Below are 27,674 nucleotides of genomic sequence, written 5' to 3'. Positions count from 1 at the left end.
GGGGGGGTGGGGGCACACCTGTGGCTCTCTGGGGCTGCCCTGTCCTTTAAAACAGGCAGGCGGTCATCCTCTATAATTTTGCTGTCTGGGCCTGAAGTGGGAGCAACAGCTCTGATGATCTCTGAGTCACCTTCCTGGTCATTCTTTCCTTGTCTTGAAGAATAGCACCGGGCTTCTGTCCACTTGGTTGATCCATACTAATCTCCTTATCAAATGTTTCCTTGGACACAGCCTTTGTATTCTCATTTAATGCAATATGGATAGTTTGAATTTTTTTTCCATGTCTTTTAGTTCTGCTTCCTTTTTTTGTACCAATTTCATCTTTAAGTAATTTGTAATTTCTCACATTTTATTATGAGTAGTCAGGAGGAGCCACGTCTCATTTTCCCTACTTTGCTAGACATTTCTTCAGCTAAATATCCATTTTCATCATGCACAAGTTCTACCCTTCATAAAACACTAGAATGTGAGTACAATTCAGCCAAGTTCTTTGACACATTATGACAAGGATGGCCTTTCTTCCTGTTTCCAATAGCATGTTCTTCATTTCCACGTGAGACCTCATCAGAATGGCCTTTACCAACTATATTCCTACCAATGTTATAATTGTGAGATACTTTATACTCGAAAAAGACAGAAGCTTTCTCTGCAAGTCTTTCTTTCTCACCAGAATTGCCCTTAACAGATTGTTCATGACAGTGCAGCGTTTTTTCTTAGCATGCACTTCAAAACTCTTCTATTCTCTACCCATTACCCAGTTCCAAAGCCATTTTCATATTTTTAGGTATTTGTTACAATAGCATCTCACTCTCAGTACCAGTTTCTGTCTTAGTCCATTTGGGTTGCTATAATAAACCACCACAGACTGGGTGGCTTAAACAAGAAATGTTTCTTTCTCAAAGTTCTGGAGGCTGGAAAATCTAAGATCAGATTCAGTATCTGGTAAGAGATGTTCCTCAGTTCAGAGATGGCTGTCTTCCCACCCGTTCTCACATGGCAGAAGGGATTAGAGAGCTCTCTGGGTCTCTTTTCTAAGAATACTAATAGTAGTCATGAGGGTGGAATCCTCATTACCTCCCAAGGGCTCCAATTCCTCATACCATCAGACTGGGGGTTAGGATTTCAATATATGAAATTTGGGGGCACACGAACATTCAGTACATAGCAATACTTTTTATCAAGTTGAGAAAATTCCACTAGGAACTAAATCTAAAGAATGTATGTAGACGGGACGCCTGGGTGGCTCAGTTGGTTAAGCATCTGACTTCAGCTCAGGTCATGATCTCGCAGTTGGTGAGTTCGAGCCCTGCTTCAGGCTCTGTGCTGACAGCTCAGAGCCTGGATCCTGCTTCAGAGCCTGTGTCTCCCTCTGTCTCTGCCCCTACCCCACTCATGCTCTATCTCTCTCTGTCTCTCTCTCAAAAATTAATAAACATAAAAAGAAAAAAAATTTAGAATGTGCGTAGAAACATTCTAAGCTCTTTGATTAGGTACCAAGAAAATTGTGTTGAGGACAATAACAGACACACTATTTTAAGTAAATTTATCCTAACTAAAAATACTCCCTATTTTTTTTTATTACACTGATTACAGATTTGTACATCTCTCAGAATTGCCACTTTTATTAATCCCTCTCCATTTCCCTTCACCCTCCAGTTTACTCAGTCTCACCGGAAGTAAAGAAAAGGGCTCAAAAGTAATCTTTTCCTGAATGTTGCATATTGAATGAGAGATAGGCTTCTAAATGTGGCATACCTACAGATAGAGGGAAAAATAACACACTAGTGAGAGTTTCAAGTGAGCCCTCTCTTTATGTTAGCACTTAAACTATTGAATTGCAAATGAAATTCCAGGCAAGATGTGATACCTCCAGTTTCATTTAACAAGATTCTTTAATACTCATGAGATTCATAAGAAATTGGATGCTATCCGAACAGCAAGGATTTGTAATAATGGCCCAGGTATTATGAGGATTAGAAGAATCTGAATGAACAATCCCTTAGCTCATAATGAAAATGATAAAGGATAAAAGGTAGCATTAAGTGTTCAGTGATGTAGGATAGTCACTGTAGGTACAGCTGCATCAAATTAAAAGTCACTTACTTGATTAGTTAGCTAAATAAAATAGCTTTTATTTTGTACCTACATAAATATTTTCATAAGTCACTTGGGGCCTGTGTCTTCTAAGAATAAAGTTTTTAATGTAGTTACAATTTTTATTGAAAAATATTATTTAATAGAGTTTCCTATACTTCCTCCTTATTCATTGTTAAAGAATTTTACGAAAACAGTGGATGTGTGTTCATCCTGGGAAATTCAGATCAAATGTGTAGTCAAAATTTTATTTGCAGGCATATATCTGATGGAAATATTCACCATTGTCAGTGGACAATGAGCCATTTTTAATAGTTCCTCTTATGAGTTGTTAAATGTTTCAACTGTCCGTCTTGGGGAAGTGCTTTCAGTTGCTGAGTGGTAATCCACATTACTTATTATTCATGTAATTTAACTAATTCTATCTAAAATAACCTTTCTATTTAAAATAACCATTTCTTTTGGTTGTTGGAGCTGTTGAAGGCTATTGATGAATTAACTTAAAAATCCAGGAATCCAGTTACATTTGAAAAGTTCAAGTAACCTAAGGTCTTCTAATATGTTTCTCACTGTAGTATGGGATGGTATATGGGTTATACAGTGGCAGAGAGAAAGTATTAATAACATACCAGGAGCTACTTTCTGACCTCTCCTTTCCAAGGAACATAGTTTATCTTGTGATTAATAAAAGACAGACTTAGGAAGACACTCTTTGAAAGTTAGGGATTTTAAAATATTTTGAAAGTTTTTCTAGTACATGTAATTTCCTTTTATTTAGCACATTATCTAATTCCATGAGACTGTGGACTGAGCATAAGTTTCTCTGAACAACCCAGCCTTTGTTTGTAATTACCTTTGAATTCCAAATACCATGGGTGTAAAGAGATAGTCTTGACTCCATATTATTGTGATGATGAGAGATAGAAAGCCCAGGAGCCCAACCAGATGAACCAAGATGTATGTCCTTCACTTGAAACAGGACTGTGGTTTAACCCATTTCATCAGGTTCTGTCACTCATGGTTTTTATCCTTTGGTTGCTGCTGCAGAAGCAATGATACAAAGCCTGGTGTGGGAAAGGACGAAGGGACAAGGATAAGGTGCTATAAGCTAGTGATCATATAAGCTGTCTAGGAGGTCAGATGGGAGGATCTAGAAATCCTCCAGAGATCCAAAATTTGGAGATCCAAAATGTCTGGAAACCCCGGAAGTCCCCAGAGTTTGAGGCTACTTTGTGTTTCAAAAGCAAACATCATTTTAGTGTTTCTCTAGGAGACACAAATCCGTCAATAACCAGTTTGCATTAGAGGTGATGATATATAGAAGGGACCATGCTTTCTTCAGAAGGCATCACAAAGGGGCATCCAGGTGGCTCAGTTGGTTAAGCATCTGACTTCGGTCCAGGTCATGATTTCACGGTTCATGAGTTTGAGCCCCACATCAAGCTAGCTGTTGTCAGCAGCAGGGCTCGCTTCAGGTCCTCTGTTCCCCTATCTCTGCCCCACCCTGCCCCTGCTTTTGCTCTCTCTCTCTCTCAAAAATAAACATTAAAAAACATTTAGAAGGTATCACACACAACTATGTACTGAAAAAAATGCACAAGTATGATCACTTATACTCAATCACTAACTCCTTCTCTCTCTATTTGACATAGGAAAAACTGGACACCCAAGATGTTAAATTTCTTCTCAAAGGCAGATAAACCAGTAAATGGTAAGGTGGCTTATTAAGTAGGTCTAGAAATTGGTTATAGACTATTGAGGTCACCATGCCACAGCTACTACAGAGACTATCATAGAGAATTCTATGCATGATTCTATAGGCCTAACTCATTCCCATTCTCATTGCAACACTAAGGAAAGAACAAGGTATACGAGAAATCGGCTAAAAATGCTCTTTACATATATAGTTCTTTTGGTTTCTATAAATGTATCTTAAGTCTAACAATAGCTATTACGCAAATATTTAACACTACCCATAAGTTCTATAATTTCAAGTTGTTCTGGTAATTATTCATGTTGAAAATTGTTATTCATCTATTTCAGATTGGTGGAGATTTAAGCCAACTATCATTGGATTTTTATCATTCACTCCATCTGTTTAATGCAAATTCCAGGCTTCTACTTAAAACTCCCGATTTTCAAGGTAATATAAGACAGCAGAAATTCTAATGTTCTCTGGAATGTTTTTCAAGGCATAGAAATCAAATCTGAAAAGAAATTGTTCTTAATTTATTTTCTAAATCTTCTCAGTAGAGGTGATAAAACTATGAGCTAGTTTGCTAAGTACTGTAAGTCTGAGAAAGGTGTTGAAGGGTAGTATAGAATCCAAATTAAGGCATGAAGACGATAATAATTAACGATAAAGCCACTTAGGGGAAAATCTTCCCAGCAGTATAAAAGTGTTACATGGAAACAGCAGCACACTTTGGGCCAAACTGCAGTCATTAGCATATATTACAAAGAAATGTTCTCACCTGTATTCTTATTAGTCTAGTATCATTTCCGTGTATGTAAAACATAGAGATAAAAAACAGCTAGATGCAGAAAAGCTAAATTCTTCCCGATACTGCTCGCATTTTTCAGTCTGCAAACACCTCAGTCTAATGAATCTGGGAATGGAGAGGAAGCTATCGTTATAAAACAGTAGGCATGGGTATCAGGAAAACGCCTCAGATAAAGATCCAAGGAATTGCATCTAGTTTATCAGAAGTCTCCGGATAATATGAAGCAATGAGGCTTCCTTGGTTCTCATCCCTCAGCAAAAAATATTTCTGAGGGCACTACATTCCTATGTATTACGTGGACTATTCATTTGCCAATACTTGAGGGAGGGTCTTTGAACTGTAAAAGAAAATTGGCTCTTTTTTGGAATCAACTTGGTTTAGTAGGCATGCTGTTTCTCAATAGATATTTTGCATTGATCCTGAGAAAGACATTCTAGCCTTCAATCCTAGAGGAATCCAGCTGGATGCCGTTTCTTTATGAAGAGAGGCAAGCCAATAAGTGCATCTTTAAAGAGTACAAATCCTTTAGTCACTTCTGTTTTTTCTTTATAGAACAATTTCTTCAGTGATCTATTGGGCAGAGGGTTAAACACGCTGTGGAATGCCATCCATATCTTTCCTAATCCACAATCAAATAAAAATACATACTGCCCCCAGGGTTCAACTAATCTTAAAACAATTTAGACTCTGTGGGGAGACCACGTTACTAAAAACAGAAATATGACCATCTTTTTACAAACGTCTTACAGCGTGAAAGCTAAACACATATGTAATAAATACATAGCAAGCGGCTTTGGCTTTCTACGGATGTCTAGCTCGTCTCTGGGTCAAATCCACCTGTCCCTCCGTGGAAAGACAAACCTGAAGTCAGACTTTACTCACTCTCAGCAGTATAGATGGGGATTCCTAACTCCAAGAAGTTGGTTTTACTAGAATGTTGGTGGTTTGTTTATTTTTTTCCCTTCTGCCTGAATACAAACACATTAAAATATATTTCCTTTTAAGTTTGAAAAAAGCAATCAGAAAAACTTAACCACTTCCTTATCTAGTGAACTTCATTGCAATCTTAGTTTTAATGAGACATTTTCCTTCCTGATCTCAGTCACCTGAGGTGATCCTGCTCAAATATGAAACAAAGTCTCATGGTATTTAATACACATATACTGCAATTGTTAATTAACTTGCCCACCTTTCTTAATCACCTAGAAGCAAGTAATTGGTGTTTTTCTGACTGTATCTCCAGTAACTAGCACATCCTTGGCATACAGTACTAAATGTATGTTTCTTTTTTAAACGAATGATTGAATAAGTGAATTAATTGGCATTTTTATACCTTAATTTCATCAGATGATTTATTATCCTAAACTTAAGTCAATTACACTGTTAGGAGGACAAAAGGAAGTATAGAACAATTAGCCCTCAATAACATCAATTTATACACAAACTAAGAGTATGCTTTCTCAAAATCCTTTGGTTGAATTGTTATCTTCTCAAGAATATACTGGTCATCAATAATTCACAAATTCATAATAACAACGATGTTGTATTCTAAAACACTCCTAAATAATAAGTGTTTAATAGCTTTAATAATATTATTTTTGAAAAACAGCTAAGTTACTACATGATACATGAAGTTTTATTGGAGTGAAACACTACGGTAATAAAACAAGTACAATTTTAATAGATAAAAAAGATAAAAGATAACTAATAGCACATTTAACTATATGATAATTTTTTTTTTCCAAACAGACAACTATGTCAGAGCATAAGAACCACATGATCACATCATTAGTGCTGGGGGTCTTGCAGCACTTTGTAATTAAGATAGAACAAAATGCTACATAAGCCATATTTACTCATATTTATTTAGCTAATTAGGTAATGAAGCATATGCAAAATATAAAGAGCAAAATTTAACTCTGTGGCAAATCTGATCTGTATTTAAATATTCATATTTGTAGGTACATATATCATATATGTGCATTACATACATGATACAAATTGAATTTTGTGTCCATTTAATCTGTATTTGTATTTTACGTGTATGAACATCGTGTGTATGTTTATTCAGTATGGGTGAGTATGACAGAATTCCCACAAACATACCCTAGTATTGCTGATACCTGATCACTCAGTTAATTCAATTAGTAAGAATGAAGCTCTTTATGGAGAAAGAACGGACAGTGTTTGAAAGGTAGCAGAATTGAAAACATGATGTATCAATATGATTCACAAATATAAATTAATAAAATTTAATGACTGTCATCAAAATAGATCTTGTTTGAAAAAAAATCTTCATTTCTGAATTATTTACCAACGGGTCTATGCTTTCTTCTTTGCATGATGTGACTTTGTTTCAGGTTACATTCTCAACAATACTTGAAAAAAGTCATGATACTTTTTGTTGAAGCCTGGGTGAGTTAATAGCCAAAAGGAGCTGGTGCTTTCTAAATCTCTAGAACAGAATTTCACTTGTTATCTTTACAAACTTTGCCAATCCAGATTAGGTTTTCATCACTGTGTATCAGTATTATTAAAATGACATACTACTGGGGCGCCTGGGTGGCTCAGTCTGTTGAGCGGCCGACTTCGGCTCAGGTCACGATCTCACGGTCCGTGAGTTCGAGCCCCGCGTCGGGCTCTGTGTTGACAGCTCAGAGCCTGGAGCCTGTTTCAGATTCTGTGTCTCCCTCTCTCTGACCCTCCCCCGTTCATGCTCTGTCTCTCTCTGTGTCAAAAATAAATAAACGTTAAAATGACATACTACTAAGGTTATGGTAGTATTTCAGTGTAATGTCTTTCATCCCAGTTTACATTCCGAATCATCTGAGTCCAACATATCTGAAACAATTTTAGATAATCCTTCTTTATGAAGCACTCAATATAGTTTAGGGACTATAAAAATATGCATCCATTTCATCAAGTGCAGACATTTTGGAATCTTAATAACTGAATGTGTATATTTCACTAGAGATTAAGAGAAGGCTAAGTCCCATAAACACCTTACATAAACAACCATGATTGACTTCATATCTGATCAAGGCCAGTGTCACAGGAGGAGGCCTCAGACTCACAAAAGCCCCACGATGTGAGTTTAATGTTCTGGGTCACCGTCTTGAGTTTTGAAGGTGAAGTTCAATGGGACAGTGGAGGATTCCCTGCGGCTTGGATCCTTGGTTTGTGCATAGTGTCCCCTTGTGCAATCTACCTGGTGTGGGTTCCTGCCTGCCTGCTCCCAGATCCCAGATTTCCCAATGACATTGGACATCCCTTTTCCTGCTAGAGCCACATGGCCACCTCTACCTGCACACGCCTGGGGAGGCAATCAGGTCAGTAGGGGCTGGGGAACATTTCTATCACTGCCCTTTGCCCTGAGGTGGGTCTTGGACAGACATATGGGGAACGTTTAGAGTTAGGCGCTAGGCGTGCTCTGAGTAGAGGTGGGAAAAGTAAATACTTGTCCCTGCCCCAGGACACGAATATCACAGCACAGTCATATCCATGAAAATGACTCAGTGGAGCCCTCATCTACCACTGATACACTTACTGGTGGTGGCATTTCTGCTGTGAAAGTTGCAATCCCATGGGATCCTGTCTGTCCTGGGCTGCGAACAATGACTTCCTTGCCCCGCCTTGTGTCCTGAATTTTTATTTTGCTCTAGATCCTGAAAAATATGTTGCTGTCCCCGAACTAATGTCAGAATAATATCTACTATAAAGCGCAGGTATATAAAATCTGACCTCTACACCATGAAGTAAACTATGCCTCCCGCCCCCCCCCCCCCCCCCGCAGGGGTGGTATCAATTTTTGTACAAATAACATAAGGCAAGATATTTTAAGGACATAGAAAGTGTTTAATTGGTTACTGAAGGAGACTGAGGAAATGAAAAGAGTTATTGAGCAGAGAAGATCAAATTTGAATCTGGCCTCTTCACAGTCGAGTAAAGTTTAATAGGTAGAAACAACACAGGAAAAGTTGTGCTAGGTACCGGGAGCAAAAATGGGTATCATTAAGAAAGTGGGAAATCTGACAAGTATGTCGTACATCTGCCTGGCTGGGAGTGGAGAATGCTGGACAGTATGAGCAGAAGTTAAGACATGGAGGCTGTAGAGAGTTGGGACCGTCAAGCCATTACGTACTACAGTAACCTCACAAATAATAGCCACTATCAAATATTTAACAGAGGCACAGCACGTCAACCATATTTAAAGCAAATATTTCAAAATTGGATTATAATTGCTGGCCCGAATTCCCAACAGCATACACAGCTTTTAAACTAATCTTTTGTGATTAAGTGTAGAACCACCATTTTCCTCCTCAATATCAAGCTCTCAGGAGCCCTAGCCTGAGCTAGAGATCTGAGAGATGAATGGAACTTAGCAGATGAACTAGTATCTCTCCGGTCTTCAATGACTTCAAATTTAACTAAATTTCTTCCCCCAAATGAGGTACGTCAGATGCATTAATTTGTAGAGAGAATGGTGCTCATGAAGAATTATCTTTTATTCCTCACCGATGGTGAAGAACATAAGTGGACTAAAATTCCAAGTGCCATATACTTGATCCCTGGTGAGTCTGGATGCAAGGATTTTTTATACACAGTTGTCTGGCTGTAAGGCAAACTTTAAGTTCACTAAACGTATTCTAACATGGCTGCCACATGACAGAGAATAGGTAAGAAGAAAGGTCTACACTAATTATAAACAAGGACACCTGAATGTTTGGATTTCTTGACTCAAAGACACAGTAAGTAGACCATTTGGATTCTGCTGATGCCTTAATGTGACTAAAGCCTATGGAGACTTCTGAGGTAACATATTCCACATTAAGAAAGTCATTGGCTGTGATTGTGTTGAGTTTGTGTCTACTCATACACAACTGGCAGTGCCATTAATGAAGTTATGGAAATCATTTGCTATTAAAGGATCAAGAAGAGGCCCTGGGTATTCAGTTCACTCGAGAAATTTCCTGTAACCCAATGATCATTGGAGCTAAAACTCAGATACTGACTAATGTCTCATTGATTTTTTTAAATTTTTTTTTTAACGTTTATTTATTTTTGAGACAGAGAGAGACAGAGCATGAATGGGGGAGGGTCAGAGAGAGGGAGACCCAGAATCTGAAACAGGCTCCGGGCTCTAAGCTGTCAGCACAGGGGCCTGATGCGGGGCTCGAACTCACGGACCGCGAGATTGTGACCTGAGCCGAAGTCGGCGCTCAACCGACTGAGCCACCCAGGAGCCCCTAATGTCTCATTGATTTTTAATGACACTGAGCCTCATTTCTCACTACAGAGTGGAGTTTAGTGTGCTGGAAAAACCCAGTAGCACAACTCACCTACTCAAAATACTGATACGGATGCTTATGGTGTTATTTTATGAAACTACAAAATCTCAGACCAGTTGAATCATTCAAGCCTAACGGAAGTCATGTATTACCTAGAATCAAGGGACTTGATCTCCACACTGGGGTGTGAGAAGCAACTTGTTTAAGTCATAGGAAATTTTTCAGACATTGTAGAAATCTGGCTTGGCAAACACCAGACTGATTTCATTTGAGGGGGAAAAATACTTCTTGTATTTATTTATTTATTTACTTTTTTTAAATTATTTTTTTTTTACAGAGAGAATGTGTGTGTGAAGGGAGAGAGGGGCAGAGGGAGAAAGAGAGAAAGAACTTAAGCAGGCTCCATGCTCAGCAACCCAGGGCTTGATCTCACGACCATGGGATCATGAACTGAGACAAAACCAAGAACATGCTGTTCAACCAAACTGAGCCACACAGGCACCCCGGGGGGGAAACATACGTCTACAGGTTCTACTATTAAGCATCATTTAAGTGCTCTGCCTAAGGAATTATTTCATAGAACATTGTCAAGAAAGCTATGATACTGGAAAGTTTATTTAAGTTCAAATAGAAGGCAAATTAACTGAAATCTTAATTTGTGTCTTTTCCCTCCCCAGAGGCTCAGAAAGCACTTTTCTCTGCCTATAATACTCTTCACAGATGCTCCAGTTGAGATTTGGGAAGGAAAACAAACATCACTCAGGTATTCCAATCGGACAGTTTCAATGCAGGCAACAGGAGACATGACACGCGATTAGAATATCTTTGAGTACAAATAGAACCACTGTAATAAGCAAACATGTTTAGGATTTCACAGCGATGCTTCTGTGAAACTCAGGAATTTCAGTGACGGGGGGTTGAGGAGTTAGATGGTGTCAAACTTAACACCCTGCTGTATCAAAGCTCACAATCTTCCGGCATTTCTTATCTGCAAATGTGTTGCCTGAAAATGAGATCTGAAGGTAATGCTTTCTCCATCTCTTCTGTGATAAATCTCCTGTGAATCCCTCTCACGGGCAGATTCTGACTTGGAACTTTACTGGAAATCAGAGAAAGGTCCTTCCTAGAGTCTCCTCTGATGAGCCAGAGAGATTCTAAATGGATGCGTTAGGGATGCTCAGGTACCCACAAAAATCCCAGCTCAACTATGTCTTTGTCAACTCAGCATCCATACATGACCTTTTAAAGAAGTATGAGCTACTGAACAATTGCAAATTACATTTTGTTTCTGCCTACCATGTTCCAACTTTTCCTCATAAAATCAAGGTTCACTCCCACAAGTCTTTGTACCCCTACCCAGAGTCATCCTTATTCTTTTCTACCTTACTTAGAAGGCTCTTCGGGATGCCCGGTTATGCAAAGACAGCAATGAATGTAATCGTGTTAGAAAAGAGAATCTTCTAGAAAAGAGAAGAAGAAAGTGATTGGAAACATTGATTAAAATATAAAGCTGGTAAAATATACTATCTAGCTATGAATAAATATTTACATGCCTATGTGCATGCGTGAGTGTGTTTGTATAAGGAGAGAAATGGGTTTACTGACTACAGCCCTGTTCTCATCTCTGCAACTGCTCTCATGGTCCCCTAGTTCCTCCAGTCAACATTTCTTTTAGTTTTGGGAAGTGGGTTGGCTTATAATAGTTTCATTACCTAGCAGACTGACCTCACACTTTTGTTTCTCATGGGCTAAGTCATGCATGTTTCCACCTGCGTTGGTTTGCTGTTGCCTTCTAGGAAGATTTACCGGTGAGCACAGGAATACAGTGAGGGGTGCCCTCAGGGAATGCTCTGGTCTGCAGCTATATTCCAAACCTTCTCCTTGACAATCAAATCATTTACTGAAGTCTATATCATAATTCCTCTCATTTTTACTTTTGACACAGCAGCATGAGGGACACCAATGACAAGCTAGCAATCTCATCTTCCAGCGCAATTGTACTATTTTTGGCCCTCTGATGGAAACATCTCTCCTTTGATCACTAGGATATTTAGCCCGGTGAACCCCAAAGCTGAAAGGACAATCTTGCAAATGGGAAATGAGGGCTTATTGTAATGAAAGGAGCTTTCACCCTTTGATTTGCAGAACCAAGTGTTCTGTCACTAGGAATAATGGCGCTGCATATGGGCCCCAAGGAGGATGCATCTACATCATCTTGTAAGCCAACACCTGAGCCAGGCAAGTTGTCAGCAGCATATGGTGCATGGATGATGGGTGATGTGATTTAGAAGAAGCCTTATTAGATGTCCAAAAGGAAGGTGGGTGGTAACATGAGCTGAGCTGAGCAGAGTGGAGAAACTGGTGCCTGGACACACAGCAGAGCCAAAGCAGGAGAGGGAGGAGAGGAGGACTCAGGATCACTGGTTGGCAACGGAGGGACCAAGCAGCATCTGGGGGAAGGAAAGGCCGGAAGAAGGATAGATTTGTTGGATGTAATTGATGTTTCTGTTTGGTACCTACTTAGTCCAGGTGGGGATATCAAACAGTCCGATGGTAGGTTATCACTGCTGTTTATGTTCACACGCACAAGTTGACCATAAACTCAGACAGTCCCCTTTAATTTTTTTTAATGTATAAGCATAATAGAAAGCCCTTGATGAAATACACCTATTTCATGAAAAAAGCATCCCCTGTATCCACAGCTAGAAATAGTCTCTTTTAAAGTAAAGAGATCTAAAATCGTGTGGTAGAACAGTTTTCTATTCTACGTGGATAGAAAGGATTTTAACAATTCCATTTTATATTTCGTGAACTCAGAAATATTAAAAACCAAGTGAGGCTTTTCATATAGTATACTCATTCCAAAGAAACAAAAATGCTATATTAGAGCAGTCTAAGTATGTTAGTGAGTATAATATATCTAGGATATTATGACTGAGAAATGTCAGAATTAAAATGTAGAAAATGTCTTCTTAATATATGTGGTTGTATCTAAAAGTTTTAAAGGGCTCTATTAAATGCTCCATTTATTAAGCAAAATAAATATATTTCATTTTTCCTATCACTCTATTTCATAATGTTCAGGGAAAACGGCAAAATTATTTTAAATTTATATACATGTATATCAGTACATGTATTCATTATCCTCAGGGAACATGAAAAAGAGTAGGTATAATAGAAATCCAAACAGGTAAGAAACAAATCATGATATATCATACAAAATTGTACAAATCATACCTATCCTGTATATAATTGGGTTTACATTTGCCTACACAAAAAATTATGACATGAAAATATCACCAATATATATAGACAATGCAGACAGAACACTTCACTAGCTACTGTTATTGGTCTAAATGAGAACGCTTGTGTTTGTAATCTGATATATAATTCAATATATCTCCTCTCCCATCCCCGCTTTCCCTAGGGAAAATGAGAATTGGATATTTCTTACAAGGCCCCTAAAGTGTCATACTTAAACAGATGTTATGAAGAGCTTCAGAGTCTCATGATACAAGTATGTCCCATTCATTATTTTTCCCTAAATAATCTCACCTACTCAACTACCTTCTTGTCAACAGATCTGGCAAGACTCTCCGGATCTCCACCTTTTCACACAAGTTTCCAGGAACCCCAGGTCCTTATATTCCAAAAGAGGGAATTCTCCTTCTCCACCCAATCAGCTTCTCCACCAAGTAGAGAGAAAGGAAAGGTTTGATTAGCCTACTGCTGTTATTACTTTCCAACAGGGCTGATAATTGGCCCCAAGCGACTCCGGTCTGGGTCCAAATGCAGCTGCACAGGACCTCAAGGGAATATGAGCCTATATCAGGAAAGGGGACTCCAAGTCTGCAGCCATGCAGGGTATGCTCAATTCCCCAACCGGTTTCCCCATTGACAGCTAACCTTAATAAGAATGGAGTAAGCATTTTAGACGGCATTTCCCTACTTGTTCTGGGATGCTAGACTTTGGGGTGGTAAGGATATTTTTTTAACTACTAAAATTATCTAATCCTATTTGCATCTACTAGGCAATGTGATTGTGATTACTTTACTTAGTGAGGTTCATTTTATGCATCAAAACTTGCTGAAGCTCGCACAAGACTACTGCCCAAATGGTTCTAAGGGGTTCACAGCTGAACTCTGATGGCGGAGTCGGGTGGCGGCAGCTGAGGGAGATCTATGTGCAGTGACTGCATTAATTATATTCACAATGTTGTTCGGCTTTCTATTTCCAAAATTTTTCATCACCCCAAATATAAACTGTGTCCTTCAAACGCAATAACTATTCCTTCTACTCTCCATTCCTAATAACTTCAAATCTGCTTCTGTGTCTATGGATTTACATATTAGTTTATGTGAAGGGAATCAAACAATGCTTGTCCTTCTGTATCTGGCATATTTCACTCAGCATAATGTTTTCAAGTTTCATCCACTGTGTGGCATGTATCAGAAACTTCTTCCTTTTCATGGTCGTCGCATATCAGTCTCTGTGTGTGTGTGTGTGTGTGTGTGTGTGTGTGTATTCTTCCCACATTTTGTTTAATCATTTATCTGTTGATAAATAAGTCTTTGAATGCGTGTGTGACTGTGTTTAGGTATCATGCATTAAAAAAAAAACAAATTACACAATAGATTAGAAAACTAAATTCACTATGGAAGGGGGTCAAGAAAACCTTTTTTTTTTTAATTTAGTAAAAAGGAGATGAGTGTCAGATAAAAAAACACTATGCACAATATTCCCTGTGAAATAGACTGCATTCTAACACACATACACACAAACGCACAATTAACATAATTGACATTCATTTAGATGATAACCTGCAAACCACCCTTAGAAAAAATATCTTGCGCAATATACTGCATGATTCATAAGTCCTCAGATGCACCTAACTTTCACAAAATAAGGAGATTACAAAAATTCAATTAATTGGGAACTTTAAGACAAATAGCAATGGTAGGTTATGGAGTTACACCATATGTCATGATGTCACTCAAATATGAAGACTAAAGATTTGGTGAGTTGTTCCTTCAATAGTACCAAGTTTCAACTTTGCTAATTCTCCAGGAACTTCTATTTAGAATTTTTCTCACATACATACATACATACGACACACACACACACACACACACACACGCGCACACACAATAAAGATGCTAGAGAAATTGGTTTCCTCTTAGTCCTTGGCTTCCAGGGTAGTATTTCCAGTTGTAAATGACAGAGAAGTACAGATGAATGTCTCTTGTAACCACTTCAGTCATCTTGTGAGAGCTCTGTCTGAATCAGCTGTGCAGAAAACCATCCACTCCCAAAATGCATTCAACCAGATGGAATTCTACTACTACTTGACTGAACATGTTCTTCAGAAGGCAGAACTGATTAAATATATCATGTTTTCTGACATTAGAAGAGGCATTCTACCCAGTGGACCATGTAGGGGGGAAAAATCTATTTCATATAAAGTCTTGATCTAAATAAGTGTCAAAAATGCAATAAAATCTTCTCTACCAAAAGAAATGGGGGCTATAAATAGGGATTTCTGTTCTTTCTTTTCTGTTCAGGTCAATATGGAAGATGGTGAAAATAAAATATGGTGATTTTTCTCTGCTACAAGAGTTTTGCAGTTTTATGATATTGGAATTGGGTCTTGCTCTTTATGTACCTGCTTTAGAAAATCACCATGCTAACCTACATGTTAAAGGTATAATTTGCACAGAATTGTCCTTTCATTGACTTTCCATTTCGTGTTAGAAAATGTTACTGCTAAATCATAAAAGTGAGCCAAGTGTCCTTGACCTTCCGCTCTGGTTTTTTCCTATATTCTCTTCTTATGGAGTTGATTCTAACTTTTGACTACAGTTTTCACTGAATTCAAAGTCAATGTTAACAACCATAATTTACCTCATAAATTCATTTTCTTCTAGTCAGCCTGGAATGATTCAGTTAATATTCCAAAGGAGAGTCCTCATTCCTTTCCTTAACCTTCATTTCTTCCTATTCTGACTTCATTAGTTTGTACAATATATTTTTTCAATTAGTGTTTCATATGTTCATTGGCCATATACAAATAGTCCCAAATTCCGCCAACATTGCCTTATACATAAACAAGAAATTCAAAATAGATGATTTTTGAACTGTATTCTAACTTAAATATGACTTTGTATTTTCCTTGAAATAACTCATCTCTCTCCCTATCCCGTCATTTATCTGAGGTTATAGTCTTATCAATTTTTCTTCTGTCTCCTCCTCCTATACCACCTCCCCTAAGTACAAAACCACTGATGCATTTGTCATCCTGAAATTAAAATTTATCCATTTTTATCATACAAACAATCTTCACATAGCTTCACAGATTTCCATAGGATTAACTTCAGAAAATATAACCTGGTTCTATTTTTCCTATTCCCTTCTTATGCCCTCTTAAAACAATCAGTCCTAATTCCTTATTCTGTCTTTTCTTCCCAGAATGTTCTCCCACGTAATTCCCATTTCTCATCTGAAAGAAAACTTCTTTGAATTTCTATTATATGATCATTTGCCCCATTATTTTGACTATATCTATCAAGATATCTATCTATATATCTACCTATCTATAGATATATCTCTCGAGATATCTATCTTCAGAGATATATCTATAGATAGATAGATTAGATTAGATTAGATTAGATAGATATCTTGTCACCTAAAACTATAGGTTCCTTGCTATTAAAAATATTTTTATAGCTCCAACTGCATCTGGGTCAGTTTATTTTTCAAGCAAATAGCACTAAGATAACTGAGTATCTACCTAACTAGTCCACATATGTATATCTTATCCACTGTACTGGATCTTAATTTCTTACATGCTAAATAGTGACCAAAACCAAATAGATCCTGAGAGGATAAATGTATGCCCTACTTTTTTTTTTTAAGTAGAATTACCCCTATTTAAATGAGTTTTGGGATAGAAAATGTTGTCAACTCTTGAAGTAGATTTACTGGCTCATATGGGACATGCTTTCCCGGGGATGCCTTTAAGAATGGCAAACATAACAGATCCATAATGTCCCTTCACAAATATTCTTGCAGTCTTAGCAGACAATTCTAAGACTCTTATTACATCTTGGCACATTAAAGATGCAGAAGCAGTTTGGAGTCCCACTTCAAAATGTCCTGATATTAATATTACTGTTCAGTACAGACTTTGATAATGTATTAAGAACTGTATTGGCTAATACAATAATAACAAAATACAATGCTAATGAAACTTGATGAATGGACTCAAAACTTCCCCTATTGCTTTAACAGTATATTAAGGGCACTATAATACAATAATGATACAGTGTGATGGATGAGACCCATGTTATTATCCACACTTATGTGTATAAAAAGAAAGTGCCTTCATGCAGTTCACACTAAGTTGAATATATCAAATGCTGTCACTGTATCAGCCAAAGTATATGTGATTGTTTGCTGACTTTCCCTCCTTACACTCATTACTTGGCAGGAACTTATTGTAAATGAACCTGAAATCCTTTGCTCTTTTATAGAAAAGCACGGACATAAGAGATGCCATTTGAGATGCTTTCCTGGGACAGATTTTAGAGAGTATCCTCAATCCTAAGATTGTTTGCTTCCCGTCTTCAGAATTGCTTGTAATTTTGGTAACTGGACTTGAGCAGTAATAGGTCTCTTTGTAAACTCCAAGTCTCAAAGTCTGTGACAAGAAATTCTAAGAGAAAACTTTGTTAGCAAATTGTGTTGGAGTCAAAAAGAATGAAAATAAACATCAGAATCATTTATCTCCAACACAAATCAACTCTTTCTTCTGACTTTCTATTAAAGTTGATAATATCCATCAGACACTTAATTTCAAAAGCCTCATATCAGTCTCTCACTGAGCCCTTTGTACAACCCACACCTAATCCATTGTTATTTTCTAGCATATAACCTTGCAATAGCTCTCACATTTGTGTCTTCCTTCCTGTCTCATTCCAAACCCTGCCCTTATTTTGCAGCCTTTTTCATTTTTAAGGTTGAATAATATAAAATTGTAAACAATGTAAAATTTATTTTAATCTAAAATAAAATAAAATATATATAATATAAAATGTTATATAGAATATAACATTATATTGTATTATAATATACATCTATATTATATATAGAATAAAACATTATAACATATATATAACATATATATATATATAACATATATAACATAACATATATATATATATATATATATATATATATATATATATATGTACTTTCTTTTTACTCATTCACCTGTTAATAGACATATATAGGTTGTTTCCATATCTTGGTTATTCTGAATAATGCTGTTATGAATAGGGGAGTGTATCTCTTTAAGATCCTGATTTCAATTTATATATATATCCAGAATTTCTGGATTATATGGTAGTTCTACTTCTAAATTTTTGGAAAAATTTCCAAACTGTTATCCATACCTGCTGCACCATTTTACAATCCCACCAACAGTGATCAAGGGTTCTAATTTCCAAACATCCTAACATTTGTTATCTTTTGTTCTTGTCCTTGTTTTTGTTTTTGCTTTGGTAATAGCCAACCTGACAGATGTGAGATGATGTCTAAGGTAGTTTTGATTTGCATTTCCCTGATAATTAATGTTGTTGAGTACTTTTTTAAATACTTGGTCCCATTTGTATGTCTTCCTTAGAGAAATGTCTATCTAAGTCTTTTGCCCATTTTTAATTGGGTTATTTGTTTTTGCTATTGAGTGGTAGGAGTTTCCTATATATCTAGGAAAATTATTATATTATGCCATATATTATATGCATATATTATACTTCATATATATATATATATATATATATATATATACAATTTGCAAATATTTTTTTTCCTTTTCCATAGGTTGTCTTTTCATTCTATAGATTGCTTTCTTTGCTGTACAGATGCTTTGTAGTTTGATGTAGTCCCACGTGTCTATTTTTGCATTTGTTGCCTGTGCTTTGAATGTCATATGCAAGAAATTACTGTCAATACCAGCGTCTAAAGGATTTCCCCTGTGATTTCTTCCAGGAGTTTTATGTTTCAGCATAATCAATGGTGAAAAATTGAAAGTTTTTTTCTCTAGGATCAGGAATAAGATAAAGATACCCACTCAGAACTTCGATTCAACACAGTACTGGAAGCCTGACCCAGAACAATTCAGTAAAATAAAATAAATCGAAATCAGAAAGGAAAATAAATTTATCTCTGTCTGCTGTAGACATAACTGGATATGTAGGAAAGCTTAAAGATTCCTCAAAAAGGTTGTTGGAAAAATGAACAAATTCGGTAATGTTGCAAAACAGAAAATGAACGTATCAAAATAAGTTGTGTTTCTATATGCCATTGTGTGTGTGTGTGTGTGTGTGTGTGTGTGTGTGTGTTTGCGATAGTCATTTTATTGTTCAAATACCTAGTGGATTTGTTTGATCACAAAGTCATGTACAAACGTCAGGTCCCAAGACTCAATGACTTCCACAGTATTGCTGGGATGATCTTTCAAGGTTTTGTTCTTTTTATTCTCTTAATGCTTTATTCAGACACTTAAAAAACAAAACAAAACATATATTTTACCTATTTTTTATGGTATCTCCTACAATTTGAGACTCTCCCCAAAAATTTTCATTTCTGGGAATTCTACTTATCCTTCAAGCCTCATTCAAACAACTAATTCTTATTCTCTCTCTTTCACAAGCTAACGTATTATTAACATCTTTTTTTTTTTGTTACTTAGGCTGCTCTTTCTTACATTCTGCCCATTTACTTCCCTTAGTGATATCTCCTGGTATTGTCTGCCACCAAATTTTAAGTCCTTTAAGGATAGACAGTGTGTATGAATAAATAGTTTGGCGTGAAGTTCATAGTTACCTAGAGTATTTGAGTGTTATTAAATTATGCCTATGGTATAACCAAATATTTTATCCAGACCATAATTTATAGTACCACATATAAAAGCTTACTGTCTTCATATATCTAAACTCTACCACCTTATAAAGGACTATTCTGTTATTTTTTCCTTAAGAAATATTCCTAAATGAATGACCACACAAAATGCCTCTTTTTTAGAACTGGTAGTTTTCTATAAAAATTGGACTACTGATGTGAGCCAGTAGATGTGTCTTTAGTCTTCTAAATATTTGTGACTTGCATCCACATTTAATCTATATATTCTCTGTTAGTCTCAACCACCAAGTAGTGTATTTCTGGCAAACAGTTGCTAAATATTTTGATCATTTTGTTTATTTCAACAAATGATAGTTACAGAAGAGCAAAAATTCTTCCAGTGTCCTAAGATAGATGGGTTACATGGTTCAGTGCTGAATACGTCGTTCAACTCTCTAAACAATTATGGCATTCCACAGTATTTTAAGTGTCTGTTTCTACTGTCCATTCAAAACAGAAACAAATTACCAACAGCCTTGTAAAAAAAAACAGTTTCACAAACAGTAAAATACGTGCAAAACAAAACTACAATAAAACATAATATTGCACTTCTGAAATTAAAAAATAAAGGATGATTGAGAACCAAGCAGTGATCATAATCTACACAAATCATGATTCTCATGTTTGTTGTTGGGAATGTAAATTGGTATGGCATATTTGGACTGCATTGTGACAATATTCACCACAACTTAAAATTAGTGCCCTATGAACCATAAAGCAGACTCGCAATGATAGAGAACCCACTGAGGGCTGCTGGAAGAAAGAGGGCAGGCAATGGGCTAAATGGGTGATGGGTATTAAGGAGGGGCACTTGTTGTGATGAGCACTGGGTGTTGTATGTAAGTGATGAATCATTAAAGTCCACATGAGAAAACGATATTACACTGTATGTTAACTAACTGGAAATTAAGTAAAAACTTGGCTAAAAAAAGAATAATTGAGAAAAAAAATAGTGCCCGATAACTGAGGAAGACCACCATTGGGTATATATTGTTATGAGATTTGTGAGCCATGGATTCAAATAAAGATGATCACTGCAAAAGTATAATTTATCAGGGCATTTTTAATTAAACTATGTGTTTTGTCTCCCATCTAATATGTATGTGTGGTTGACTCTGGGGCATGAAACATACAGGGTACAGATTTTGTTTTAACCTTCATACAGGACTGGTACATTTTATGATTGCTTCTGTTTTCTCTCTGATGGAATTATAATCCTTGCATCATGGCCTTTTGACCAGCTGAATGCACACTCAAGTGGTATTTGTGATGTCTGAGAAGAAGCTTATAACTATGTATGGTTATGGATGTCAACAGACTTATTGTCGTGATCATTTCATCATATATACAAATATCAAATCAAATCATTATGTTGTGCACCTGAAACTCATATAATGTTTTATGTCAATGTACTATAGTTTAAAAAAAAAAGCTCAATTCTGGTCCCATCACTTATCTTCTTCCCTCTTCCATGGGACAGCTGTGTCCTTTGTAAAAAGTCTACTCCTTCAATCGGAATTGCATAACAAGGGAGACGTGCAGTTTATCTACAGCAAACCAAGCACTATAGAACATGAATAAAAAATAAATAAATCAACCTTTTTTTTTAATCTATCGGGGTTTATGAGTTAGTTGATACCATAGCACCACCTAGTTAAAAAAGGAGACATGCAATATGTAGTAAAAAAACCGAGGTTTGTAAATTAAGTCTAATTGGGACTAAGATATGAAGTCTACTCTAAAAATACTGTGAATTTACTCAATTCATTCAAAGGATTCTGGTAAACAGAATCCTTGGTAAACAGATGAGCATAACACGAACGATTTTCTCCTGGGAAGTCAACCATTAGACCCCAAATGGCTCAGAATGAACCTCAAATCTGTAACCACAGATTCTTATATCCTTTTTTATTTTGCTGTTTAGTTGACCTCTCCAGAGAGATTTTTTAAATAAATTATAATAATCTATTTTCTGATGAGCTTGGTAATGATGTAATTTTCCTTTCTCTTAATTTGAGTACCTCTTATGACAGTAGCTTTCTGAAAATATTTCCATCATGAAAGTTATTTACTCTCGCATAATTACTCATTTAATTGTGTTTAGAATAAATTGACAGCGAATTCATTGTCAAATGGCACCTTATAGATCTGCAGTCACAGTGAGAATTTTCCAGTCACCTTATGTTTTCCCAGGCCAAGAAAAATGGTTGTAAGTTTGGATTCTAGCAACGGTTGTATCATTTGCCTTATTCTTTAGAGTTTCATATCCCTTGGAAGATATTTGTTAAGATGCATATTTTATTACATAAACTGAAAATTTAAATGTGCATATATGGCTGCATCAAATTTTGTCATACTGTAAATATCACTTTAGACTATTTTATTCTTTTGTTTTTCCTATAAGGCATTTGGTTTCAAAGTTTTCATTCATTACGTTCAGGCTTTACTTGTGTTTGGAAAATTTTGTCTTTTTAAACTATGGCTTCAAAAATCTATAAAAGTTCTGATGAAATAATATCATGTTTACAAATCTTTCTTGAGAATCCCCCAAAACGTTTAAGTACACTCATATCCTCGCTCTAATGGATAAATATATATTTAACCTAAGTTATTTGAGGAAAAGGTGAAATTATCCATCATGAAACACAAGTGACCAAAGAAAAGGGCGTCAAATCACGACTGTATAATTTCTATTTCACTGCAATCAGGTAGAGTTCTTCATAATCAAGGACAATGTGTTTACAGTGACACCATATGCATTTGGATTCTCCACCTCTCTTGAGCTCTCTCACTTGACCTCAAAAGTGCATGAAGCCTTATTGGATGTAGTCTGCACTCCTCACCCTCTCCCCTCCCCGCCCCTTTTCTATTTCTCTCTTTGTGGTCTCTCTAGAAGACCTGCCTTAGCAATTGCTGCAGAATGAGAAGGGCAGAAAGGAAGCTCCCTCTTGGGTGACTGTCCTCTGAGGCCTTGGCATTGGCTTCAGTGCTCTTTTTGAGGTCACGTAATCTATTAATTACAGCGAGATGTGTGAAAACAAACTGGCTGGATGTGTTTGAAAATCAACATTCTCGGGGTTCCCTGGGTGGCTCAGTCGGTTGAGCCTCCGACTTCAGCTCAGGTCATGATCTCACACTCCATGAGTTCGAGCCCCGTGTTGGGCTCTGTGCTGACAGCTCAGAGCCTGGAGCCCGCTTCAGAATCTGTGTCTCCCTCTCTCCCTGCCCCTCCCCTGCTCACATTCTGTGTCTCCCCCTCTCTGCCCCTCCCCTGCTCATGCTCTCTCTCTGTCTCAAAAATAAATAAAAACATTAAAAAATTAAAAAAAAAAAGAAAATCAATATGCTCTCTACTAGTTACACTGTATTAATCAAAATGTTAGTCCTCACTCTTGTCAGCCAAGACACCCTGAGGCCATGTAGGAAACCACTCCCTTGATTTTTGAGAGAATCTGACTCAAATTCCTGGCACAGAGTCATGTCCTTCCTATCATGTCTTTGATTTCAGCATTTTACATGGCCCTACTTCTCACTGAATTACATTCCTTCTGAACAGGGATTCTTAATTTTTTCTTTTCCTGGCACATTAAAAACAAAACATTTTCCTGAAACAGCTTTCTTAGTAAATATGTTGCTTCTAGATTTTTGCAAGTTATTATTCAATATTTTGAATGATATATAAAATTAAAAAGTACATAATTTACAGAAAACCTATTTACATTTCTAGAAAATATACATTTAAAATGTACACACACACACACACACACACATATATATGTATATAAATGTGCATATTATGTGCATATATTTGCCAGCCTCCTATTTAACTACACCTGTACTTTTCACCAACCCTACCCTTCTCCTGACTTTCAAACGAATTTTTTGTTCATATTCAGGTTTCAGAGATTATCAAGGGATGAATCCACACTAGCACCATGTACTGCCTAAAATAAATTCTGGCAAATGCAGTTTTACAACATATGCAAATCTTTTACATAGATTATTTACCTTTGTTTTAGGTTAAAATCAGATCACATTATATGCTTTTTTCCTGAGCCCACACACATTTGCCTCCTACTTCGTAAGAGCTTATGTGAAATTATTTTTATAAGACCTTTAGTATTGTTTTCTGGAATCCTCTAAGATACTAATAAGTCAGGATAACCCAGGGAGTTGCAGCCAAGATCCACTGGGGCTTGTGTTTCCAAATGGGGTTGGTTAAAAATGACAACTCCATTGGTAGTTGATTCATATGAGAATCATGGGAATTTGATGAATAATTCACAAAATGCTGCATATATCTGGATCTATTTTTTATTTTATTTTACCTAATTTAATTTAATTTATTTTGAGAGAGAGTACAAGCAGGGGAGAAGGGCAGAGAGAGACAATCTTAAGCAGCTCCACACTCAGCACAGAGCCCGATAACATGGGATTTGATCCCACAATCTTGGGATTGTGACCTGAACTGAAATCAAGGGTAGGATGCTCAACTTACTGAGCCACCCAGGCACCCCGTGAATTCTGTTTTGAAACAGCAACAAACTATTACATATTGGAAGATTTCATCTCTTCTGGGTTACAAATGCCTCAGGGAAATTGTTGAGTGTGGTCCAAATTTTCTGTTTGTTGGGATTAATACCAAAGTCATGTCCAGTATATCTACAAGGGCCAACATAACAACATTTCTTTTCCCCAAGTCTCAAACTGCTCCTGAAGATTGTGGATCTTCTATGTTTCCACCAAGTAGGCATTCATTGTGAGTTTTATTTTGATGCTTTTGAGTTACTTCCTAAATGAGGATGAGGGGTATAATATAAACATAAATATAAAACACACAAACAAACTACTGTCCTGGGCCACATCCCTGTCATTCTTCTAGGTAATTCTCCTTATATTCCAGTCTACTGCAGTCTGTCCTTCCATCTCAAGCAGCTTAATTTGGAGTTGTGTATTAAGAAATATCCCTACCTTTCTAAAAGTAACTGATAAATATATCTCCCTGTTCTTCTATGATTATCAATAAGTTGTTACAGTATCCATGTAATCTTAAATGTATTTTCTTCCTTTTTTTCTGTTATAGTTTTTTCATTTCTATCAAAATACAAATTAGTTGCAATTAACAAAATCTCGCTGGTCACTGTACATTGTTACCACATTATCAATGGCCATGTAAGATCACCATACCAAGCATCAAAGAATGGCAGGTTTGGTACCTACTGGGTGATGAAAAAATCATGAGTGATAGGGTTATAGATCAAGTGACAATATTGTATATGGCTTTAGTACGAATTTTCATTTGTACTGTTTCCCTAAGCTTTGCCTCCTAGACTGCTTACTGTACCGTAGAGAAATTATGCATAAATGTACTAACTAGAATTATTATTTCCCTTTTCCTTTTAAATTCATGCTTAAAATCAAGGACCAAAGACAATCAACTCTAGTATATTCTGACAATTATTTCTTGAAGCCTTATAAGCTAATATAAACAACTCACTTGTAATCAGTTCACAAAGTGAGTTGCTTAGAGTAGTTAATGAGTGCTTTTAGCTGTTTGTGTTTATAAACCTATTATTAATCCATTTCAATAAAATTATATAATCCCTAACCCTATTAAAGAATATCTTCAAGAAATCTAGTGAAAATGTTTTCCTCTTGGTGAAGATAAACGGGGGTTCTTTTGCAACACATGCTGTTGCCAGTGACTCAGGTGTATAGGGCTCATTTCCAGGTCTAAGCAAAAATAAATAGCTTTGCTTTCTTCTGAAGTGTAACTACCATGGATTTCAAACATCTAGAGACATTTTAATTAGATTTCTTTTTATTTTCCTTTTTCTGAAAGGAAAATGATTAAAATTCAAGAAATCAAGTTGTTTGTTTTCATTAAACCATAATGACATCCTGAGGACAATTTATTCTTTGTGTCTCTCAGATGCAGCATATTACACAGAAGTCAAAGAAAAGGAAGACGAATACAGAGTGTTTTATGTGTATACAAAATTTCTTCCCAAAATGTTCATTTTTGAAAGTTTTGATACTCAATGAGGAGAGAATATGCTGTGTTTTTCATTACTGGCAAGAATCTGCAGGTCACTTGAAATTAAAAGCATTCAGATAGACAGTTACATAGATGTACAAAGTAATATTCTGTTTTGTGTAGCCTCTCTTGGAGAAAAAGATGTAAAACTGGGAAAGAAAAAGAGATTTCAGGAGACAATATTCTATTCTCCATGTTGACAATGAGACAATTGTAAGCCTAAGTAAATGAATCCTAATTTCTATATAATTGAGTTTTACAAAAGCTGGATATCTATCTATCTGTGTCTCTATTTGTGCTCCTAAAAATAAAGTTGTCTTCAGGTTAAACCTATTTGATGGAAGTACAGGAAAACCTTGGTTTGCGAGCATAATTCGTTCCAGAAACATGCTTGTAACTCAAGGCGCTTGTATGTCAAAGCAAGTTTCAAGAACCGTTGGCTCAGTTGTGATCATGTGACATTTGGCATCATGTACTACTGTCACATTGAAAGACATCGCTCATTTATCAAGCTAAAATTGATTAGAAATCTTCACTCATCTTGTGGAACACTCACAAACCAAGTTACTCTCAATCCGAGGTTTTACTCTGTTAGCCTTCATTTCACCATTACATTCAATAAGCCAGTGCTATAAGTAGTATTTATGGCGAATATTTTTTACAATTTTTATTTAAATTCCAGCTGACGTACAGTGTAGTATTAGTTGCAGGTGTAGAATTAGGTGGTTCATCACTTACATACAACACCCAGTGCACATCACAAGTGCCGTCCTTAATACCCATTACTCATTTAGTCCAAATCCTACCCACCCCCCTTCCAATAGCCATCAGTTTGTTCTCTGTGGTTAAGAGTCTGTTTCTTGGTTTGCCTCCCTGTCTCTTTCTCTCTTTTTTAATCAAGATTCAAGTTACTTAACATACAGTGTAGTATTGGCTTCAGGAGTAGAATTAGTGATTCATCACTTACATATAACACCCGGTGCTCATCCCAACAAATGCTCTTTTTAATGCCCATCATCCGTTTAGCCCATCCTCCCACCACCCTCCTTCCAGCAACTCTCGGTTTGTTAACTACAGGTAAGAGGCTCTTATGGTTTGCCTCCCTCTCTGTTTCTATCCTATTTTATTTTTCCTTCTCTTCTCCTATGTTCACTTGTTTTGTGGCTTGAATTCCACATACGAGAACTTTAAGATACAAAACAGATGAGCATAGGGAAGGGAAGCAAAAATAATATAAAAACAGGGAGGGGGACAAAACATAAGAGACTCTTAAATATAGAGAACAAACAGGATTGCTGGAGGCATTGTTGGGGAGGGGTAAATGGGTAAGGGGTATTAAGGAAACTACTCCTGAAATCATTGTTGCACTATATGCTAACTTGGATGTAAATTAAAAATAAGTAAATAATTTTTTAAAATTCCACATATGAGTGACATTATATATTTGTCTTTTTCTGACTGACTTATTTTCATTAGCATAATACATTCTAGTTCCATCCACGTTGTTGCAAATGGCAAGATTTTTTTTCTTTTTGATTGCTGAGTAGTGTTTCATTGTATACATAGATACCACATCTTTATCCATTCATCAGTTGTGGACATTTGGGCTCTTTCCACACTTTGGGTATTGTCAGTAGTGTTGTTATAAACATAAGGGGACATATGTACCCCCTTCAAGTCAGTATTTTTGTATCGTTTGGATAAATACCTAGTATTGCAATTGTTGGGTCGCAGGGTAGTTCTATTTTTAACTTTTTGAGGAAACTCCGCATTTTTTTCTGGAATGGCTGTAC

Source organism: Panthera leo, chromosome D3 (genome assembly GCF_018350215.1).
Source record: "Panthera leo isolate Ple1 chromosome D3, P.leo_Ple1_pat1.1, whole genome shotgun sequence".
Lineage (NCBI taxonomy): Eukaryota > Metazoa > Chordata > Mammalia > Carnivora > Felidae > Panthera > Panthera leo.
The sequence above is the reverse complement of the archived record's forward strand: the minus strand, read 5'-3'. Positions refer to the sequence as shown.